General features: G+C 40.7%; 2 non-coding genes across 2 annotated transcripts; both read left to right on the top strand.

The window, feature by feature from the left end:
• The first annotated feature begins 793 nt into the window (after positions 1-793).
• LOC138988363 (U6 spliceosomal RNA) lies at positions 794-900 on the top strand. Its single transcript, XR_011464665.1, has one exon. It is a non-coding gene; the product is annotated as a U6 spliceosomal RNA (small nuclear RNA).
• A 3,770-nt stretch (positions 901-4,670) lies between these two features.
• On the top strand, positions 4,671-4,774 carry LOC138988368 (U6 spliceosomal RNA). The gene has a single exon (XR_011464670.1). It is a non-coding gene; the product is annotated as a U6 spliceosomal RNA (small nuclear RNA).
• The last annotated feature ends 3,468 nt before the right edge of the window (positions 4,775-8,242 follow it).

The following is an 8,242-nucleotide window of genomic DNA, read 5'->3' as shown; positions in this document are numbered from 1 at the left end:
GAAAGAATAATTTTTAGAAATGTCATTTTTCTTTTCTTGTCTTCTCCTCACTTCAGGTAGAAAAGCCCTCATTATGAGTTTGGCTTGGGGATTTTTGCAAATGCCATCAAATTTGTATAAACCTACTAGAACTAGAACACCTTTTCACATAAAAAGGACAGTTTACTGAAACACTGTATTTTATTATTCCAACACAGCAATAAGACCATTCACCATCTTCATGATTGGTTCAGTTATGTCTGACTCTTTTTGACCCCATGGACTGCAGCACACCAGGCTGTCCATCACCAACTCCTGGAGTTTGCTCAAACTCATGTCCATAGAGTCAGTGATGCCATCCAACGATCTCATCCTCTGTCATCCCCTTCTCCGGCTGTATAGCAAAGTGAATCTGCCACATGTATACATATCATCTTCATGATCATTAGGGAGGATTTTCCCATGTTGCACTCATCTTTATGAAAATGTCACCTAATCCTAAATCCTTTTCATTTTTCACTGAAAAATGTAGTGGGAAATTCTAGTTAAACTGATAGATTAAAACATAAATTTACCACCATTCCCTCTCATAGCTCCTCTAGAATGGCAATGAAGGAAACTTTAAAAGATGTAAAGTCACAGGGTAAAAAAAGATTGCAACAGAGAAGAGAATACACAAAGCAGATGGATGAGTGATAAGTAACAGCAGAACAGAGAATCCTGAAACCTCACCCTCAGAGGGCTAAACCTGAAAGAAATAAACTGACATTTGCATCTAACTTTTGAGGAAATTAAAGTAAAACAAGCAAGCACAGGGCTCGCTTCACTAGCACATATACTAAAATTGTAATGATACAGAAAAAATTTGTATGGCCCCTGCACAAGGATGACACTCAAATTCATGAAGCATTTCATATTTTTTGGATTGGAAGATTGGGACTGATCTATATACACTCAGTTCAGTTCAGTCGCTCCGTCATGTCCAACTCTTTGCAACCCCATGAAGCGCAGCTACTGTGTAAAAAGCAGATAACCTATAAGAACCGTCTGTATAGCACAGGGAATTCTACTCAATGCTCTGGGTGGCCTTCCTTCCTAAATGGGAAGGCAATCAAGGAAGAGGGGATGTATGTACACATGTGGCTGATTCACTTTGCTATACAGCAGAAACTAACACAACATTGTAAGACAATTTTACTCCAATTAAAAAATTTTTTAAATAAATTCTCTGTTAAATGCCTGATTTGCATGTGCCACAAATTCTGTAGGATATTCTTATATGGGTTTGAACTGTCTTCATTAAAGTAATCTTTATGCAATCTGATTAAACCATTTTTAAGATCCCCTGGTGGCTCAGAGGGTAAAGCGTCTGCCTGCAGTGCAGGAGACCGGGGTTCAATTCCTGGGTTGGAAAGATCCCCTGGAGAAGGAAATGGCAACCTACTCTAGTACTCTTGCCTGGAAAATTTCATGGACTGAGGAGCCTGGTAGGCTACAGTCTATGGGGTCACAAAGAGTCGGACACGACTGAGTGACTTTACTTTCACAAGATCCCTTGGAGAAAGAAATGGCAACCCACTCCAGTATTCTTGCCTAGAAAATCCCATGGACAGAGGAGCCTAGTGGGCTACAGTCCATGGGGTCAGAAAGAATCTAACACAACTTAGTGACTAAACCACCTCTCATGAGCACTTTTAAAAAATGCAAATATAATGATATCCTCAAAGATTTAAGACATTGTATAAGATTTAAGATATCCTTAGAACAAGAAAAATGTGCTAATGAACTTTTAGAAAACAAAAAGAGAAATCTTGGAAGTTAAGTGTAATATTACAGGTATTAAAAATGCAATAAAAGGTTTAGAAGATAAAGCCACAGAAATTACACAGAAACTAGAACAAAGAGTGAAAGAGAAGTGGCTCTGTTGTGTCCAACTCTTTGCGACCCCATGGACTGTAGCCTACCAGGCTCCTCCATCGGTCCATGGGATTTTCCAGGCAAGAGTACTGGAGTGGGTTGCCATTTCCTTCTCCAAGGGGATCTTCCTGATCCAGGGATGGAACTCGGGTCTCCCAAATTGTAGGCAGACGCTTTTACCGTCTGAGACACCAGGGAAGTCCAGAACAAAGAGACATAGAGTTAACATAGAAGGAGAGAAAAATTAGAAAACAGGAGAGCCAGAGGAGTTCCGGAAGACAGAGCAGAAACAAGAAGTATAACTTAAAAATCCCCTATTAGTCTTGAGTTCATTTGTTCTCTTTTCAGTGAGTGTCTTCTGTATACCGTTGTGACAGGTGTGAGAACATGGCAGTGAGCAAGAAAGCAGTAGAATTCCTTATCTCGTGGAGCTTACTCAGAAAGGAAGGCTGTGACTTCTTAGGTAGAAAGAGCCCAGTGAATATCATGAAATAAATGAAAAATGTTGACACTAAGACACACCATCATGAAATTTCAGAACACTAGAGATGATTCAAAAAAAAAAAAAAAAACTTCTAAAATCTCCCAGAAAGAGAAAATCTTTTATATACAAAAGATTATGAATGAAAAACAAAAAAATAGGCCTCTCAGCATTCACACTAGAAGCTAGAAGACAATAAAACAATGTCTTTAGGATCCCAGGGGAAATTTCCTACCTAGAATTAAATTTCCAACCTAACTATTAATCAGTGTGAGGGTGGAATATAGTTATTTTCAGATATCCCCAACTTTCAAGGTGGCTCAGTGGTAAAAAAAAAAAAAATCCACCTGCCAATGCAGGAGACTCAGATGTGGGTTCAATTTCTGGGTCAGAAACATCCCCTGGAGATGAAATGGCAACCCCCTCCAGTATTCTTAACTGGAAAATTCCATAGACAGAGGAGCCAGGCTACAGTCCATGGGGTTGCAAAGAGTTGGACATGACTGAGCACACACAGGCAAACTTTCAAAACCTTTACCAATCATATGTCCTTTCTTGGAAAGCTACTAGAAGAGGTTCTTCACACAATGGAAGGTGAACCGAAAGAGACATACAATCTAGAAAATAGAAACTTCAACACAGGAAGGCAAAGAAAATTCCGGGACAGGAGCTGTGTGTTAGACCCGATGATAGTGATGTATGTGTGCTCAGTCATATCCGACTCTGTGCGACTGACCCCATGGCCTCTAGCCCACTAGGCTCCTCTGACCATGGAATTTTCTAGGCAAGAATACTAAAGCAGTCTGCCATTTCCTACTCCAAGGGATCTTCCTGACTCAGGGATCAAACCTGCATCTCCTGTGTCTCCTGCATTGGCAGGCAGATTCTTTTCCACTGTGCCACCTGGGAAGTCCCTAGAGAGCAAGCAATCTCCATTAGAACAGAAGGTCAGAAAGCTCCAGGGGACAGCTGTTCGCAGAAAGAGGAAGGGGTGGGGATGGGAGTGGGGGATGGGTAGGCAGAAAGAAAAGCAAATTACTTAACTGATATATATGTATAACTTAAGAGGAGATTTACCCTGCTCTCAAGAGTTATGAATGAATAAAGGGTGAATGGATAAATAAAGAGTATCAACTATACTTCATTTTTTTTTTGAAAAAAGAATACATTTTCTTTAAAAGGCAATTATTAACTCTTGTGGTGGGGGACTGTACAGGAAAGGAAACGTACCACAGGCTCATTTGTGAATAATGCTTACACGGTCATAATAATGTAAACTCTGAATATTCATTTGACTAAAAGGATCAAGAAACCAACACAATATTGTAAAGCAATTATCCTCCAATTAAAAATAAATTTAAATTAAAACAAGGATCATATAACTATATTGGGAAGTTAGATGGTAGAAGATTGCTCAAGTTTAGAGAAGCTGTTGGAGGTGTAAGATAGTGACTTTGTAGAAAGCAATTGGGAATATGTAAAATGAGAAGGAAAAAAAACCTCAAGAAATAGTAGTGTGAGCATATTATTTAGAAATGGAAATAAATTCCATGAATAGCTCATTGAAACAAATGTTTCTTCTGATATAAAGAATGGTGGTGGGGATGAGTATGGCTGCAGACAGTCAAGTCATGTTAAAATCTGACTACACGTATTTCTCTGATAAAAAATTTAAATTATAAAAAGGGAAATGGTTAAAAATTGATGCTGCTTAGAGCAGTTGTCAAAAAGTATGCAGTGAAATATAAAAATAATTGCCCAATAAAGCTATTTTACTTAACAGTAAAAAAAGCAGACTTCTTCAGTTAGTTCTGTCGGGGGAGTGTGTCATTTCCTCGGTTCTGTCTCGCCACAGCAAGAATTTGAAGCAGTGGATGGACCAGTGTTATAGCTTGGTTTTATTTAGAAAGTAAACGAAAATACATCCTCCAGGTGTGAGGGCAGGCCGAACCAAAAGGCGAAAAAGGAGAGAAGCCTCCGGCTCAATTTTGGCTTCTCTTTTTATGTTTTTTTCTTCTCCCCCTGAGCCTGACCTATGTAAATTGGGCTAACCAGGAGGGAGGTTTGTTTTACCTAAGGTCCTCATTCTGGTCCTCAGACCTTCCTTTATCCTATTTTCGAGGGCTTTTCCCTTCTTTGTCTTTTAGCCACTGCCATTTTGGATTCCTATTCTAACTACCTAACAGTTCAAACACTCATCTTTTGAATCTGAAGGCAGAGCAAAGGAGTAAGTCATCTAAGAAAATAAGTACTGGTCCATGACTGTGGATCAAAAACAAATCAGGAAGGATCCTCGTTTTTGGCAGCTCATAAATTAAAATTGGAATGACACGGAGAAGATTAACATGGCTCCTGCACAAGGCTGACACAAAAATTTGTGAAGCATTTCATATTTGGGGGGAGTTTGGGATTAGCAGAGGCAAACTATTACATATAGCATGGATACACACCAAGGTTCTACTGTACAGCATGTGTATCTGAGTCACTGCTGTACAGAAGAAATTAGCACGACATTGTAAATCAACTATACTTCAGTAAAAAAAAAAATTTTAAAGAAAGAATGAAATCAGAAAGGGCTTCAAGCAATTTGGGCAGTGGGTCTACAGTATATCATTAAATAGGCATGAGGTTCTGATCTGCCTTCTGTTCACCATTTCTAACTATCATGGAAGTCTTGTTTGCAAGGGAACTCAGAGTCATCTGGCAGAACTCGTCATCTCTTCCTTCCTAAAAAGGAAGTGGTGTAAACTTGGTGGTGTCCAAAAAAGGGAGCAGAAACAGTGTTAAATATCTGTAGAGCCTTAAAAACAGAGAAAGATGGGAGTCAGAGAGAGAAAGAGACAGAGCGAGAGAGAAAACATGTGCTTTAAACAGAATCTTCTGACTTAGCAATTTTTGTTTTATTATTATATAAACCTTGAGCAAAAAAAAAAAAAAAAAACTCTTTGAAGCTTCATCTGGAATGAATCTACTACTGGGCCAGAAAAATGACTCAGTAAATTCTCAAAGTATTTGAAGTAAAAGAGTACTATCCTTTAAATTCCTTCATCTAAATTTTGACAAAATAAGTAAAACACAAAGATTCTCCAAGAAAGAGAGATAATGGAATAAACAAAAAGAAGAAAACCTCCTTTCCTCACACCAGGGATTAATGATACAAATGACAGGAATAACTGGATTTCCTTACAATCCATTCTTAGCCACATATCTCATTAATAGTTTGTCCTCCCTTTCACTTACTGAGTAGCGTTGTGTTAGTTGCTCAGTTATGTCCTACTCTTTGCAACCCCACGGACTGTAACCTACCAGGCTCCTCTGTCCATGGGATTCTCCAGGCAAGAATACTGGAGTGGGTTTCCTTCTCCAGGAGGAGAAGCCATTTCCTTCTCCAGGGGGATCTTCCCAATCTGGAGATTGAACCCAGGTCGCCTGCATTGCAGGCAGATTCTTCACTGTCTGAGCTAGAGGGAATTCAAACTTAATCAGATCACATCAGATCAGATTAGTCGCTCAGTTGTGTCCGACTCTTTGTGACCCCATGAATCGCAGCACGCCAGGCCTCCCTGTCCATCACCAACTCCCAGAGTTCACTCAGACTCATGTCCATTGAGTCAGTGATGCCATCCAGCCATCTCATCCTCTGTCGTCCCCTTCTCCTCCTGCCCCCAATCCCTCCCAGCATCAGAGTCTTTTCCAATGAGTCAACTCTTCGCACGAGGTGGCCAAAGTACTGGAGTTTCAGCTTTAGCATCATTCCTTCCAAAGAAATCCCAGGGCTGATCTCCTTCAGAATGGACTGGTTGGATCTCCTTGCAGTCCAAGGGACTCTCAAGAGTCTTCTCCAACACCACAGTTCAAAAGCATCAATTTTTCAGTGCTCAGCCTTCTGCACAGTCCAACTCTCACATCCATACATGACCACAGGAAAAACCAGAGCCTTGACTAGATGAACATTTGTTGGCAAAGTAATGTCTCTGCTTTTGCATATGCTATCTAGGTTGGTCATAACTTTCCTTCCAAGGAGTAAGCGTCTCTTAATTTCATGGCTGCAGTCACCATCTGCAGTGATTTGGGAGCCCAGAAAAATAAAGTCTGACACTGTTTCCACTGTTTCTCCATCTGTTTCCCATGAAGTGATGGGACCGGATGCCATGATCTTCGTTTTCTGAATGTTGAGCTTTAAGTCAACTTTTTCACTCTCCACTTTCACTTTCATCCAGAGGCTTTTGAGTTCCTCTTCACTTTCTGCCATAAAGGTGGTGTCATCTGCATATCTGAGGTTATTGATATTTCTCCCGGCAATCTTGATTCTAGCTTGTGTTTCTTCCAGTCTAGCGTTTCTCATGATGTACTCTGCATATCAGTTAAATAAACAGGGTGACAATATACAGCCTTGATGAACTCCTTTTCCTATTTGGAACCAGTCTGTTGTTCCATGTCCAGTTCTAACTGTTGCTTCCTGACCTGCATACAAATTTCTCAAGAGGCAGATCAGGTGGTCTGGTATTCCCATCTCTTTCAGAATTTTCCACAGCTTATTGTGATCCATACAGTCAAAGGCTTTGGCATAGTCAATAAAGCAGAAATAGATGTTTTTCTGGAACTCTCTTGCTTTTTCCATGATCCAGCAGATGTTGGCAATTTGATCTCTGGTTCCTCTGCCTTTTCTAAAACCAGCTTGAACATCAGGAAGTTCATGGTTCAAACTTAATAATGTGCATCAAATGGAGATTTTCTTTCAGAGCCTATGTAACATCCTCTCTCAGAAGAGAAGAGCCTCAGGGCTTCAAATGGCCTTTTTAGCAAGAAGGAAATAGCAACAATGATTAAGTAACTCTTCTTCTGTTCCTCTTCTCTCTTCTCATATTGAAGTATAATTGCTTTACAATGTTGTGTTAGTTTCTGCAGTACAGTGACCAAGTGAATCAGCTATATCTATTCATGTATCGCCTCCCTCCTGGGCCTCCCTCCCCTTCACCCCCCTCCCACCCGTCAAGGTCATCACAGAGCACTGAGCTGAGCTCCCGCAGGTTCCCACTAGCTATCTGTTTTACACATGATAGGGTACATCCCTATCTAATCTAATCCTAATCGCCCAACTGGTCCTACCCTCCCCTTACCCCGCTGTGTCCACAAGTCTGTTCTGCACATCTGCATCTATATTCCTGCCCTGTAAATATTTTCATCTGTACCATTTTTCTAGATTCCACCTCGCTATCTGAAGCCAGTAGCATGTTTTCACATCCTGATCTCCCTATCCTCAGGGCTCACCTTAGGGAATGGCTGAAGTCTGATGGCTGTTAGATGGCAGCTTTCTTTCGTTCCTGAGTTCCTGGGGTGCTGCAGTTCATGGGGTCGCAAAGAGTCAGACATGACTGAGCAACTGAACAACAACGAATGGCCTTAGAGGCTCAAACAGCGACATTAAATAAACATAAGCAAGGTGTGAGGTAAAACAATCTTTCTCCAAGGATAAAAATCCACCTAAAACAAGAATTCCAATACTTTGGCCACCTGATGCAAACTGACTCATTGGAAAAGACCCTGATGCTGGGAAAGATTGAAGGTGGGAAGAGAAGGGGACGACAGAGGATGAGATGGTTGGATGGCATCACTAACTTGATGGACGTGAGTTTGAGCAAGCTCCAGGAGTTGGTGATGGACAGGGAAGCCTGGCATGCTGCAGTCCATGGGGTCACAAAGAGTCGGACATGACTGAGCGACTGAACTGAACTGAAAACAAGAACTCTGGATAAAAACAATTCTAGAATAGTCTCAACTTGTGCCTAACAAATGTAATTATTCATACTTGAACTCTAGCATTTTCTAGTCCTGTGGCCACTGCTGAGTTTCCCAAATTTGCTG

Source organism: Bos mutus, chromosome 6, assembly GCF_027580195.1.
Source record: "Bos mutus isolate GX-2022 chromosome 6, NWIPB_WYAK_1.1, whole genome shotgun sequence".
Taxonomy (NCBI): Eukaryota; Metazoa; Chordata; class Mammalia; order Artiodactyla; family Bovidae; genus Bos; species Bos mutus.
The sequence above is the reverse complement of the archived record's forward strand: the minus strand, read 5'-3'. Positions and strand labels throughout refer to the sequence as shown.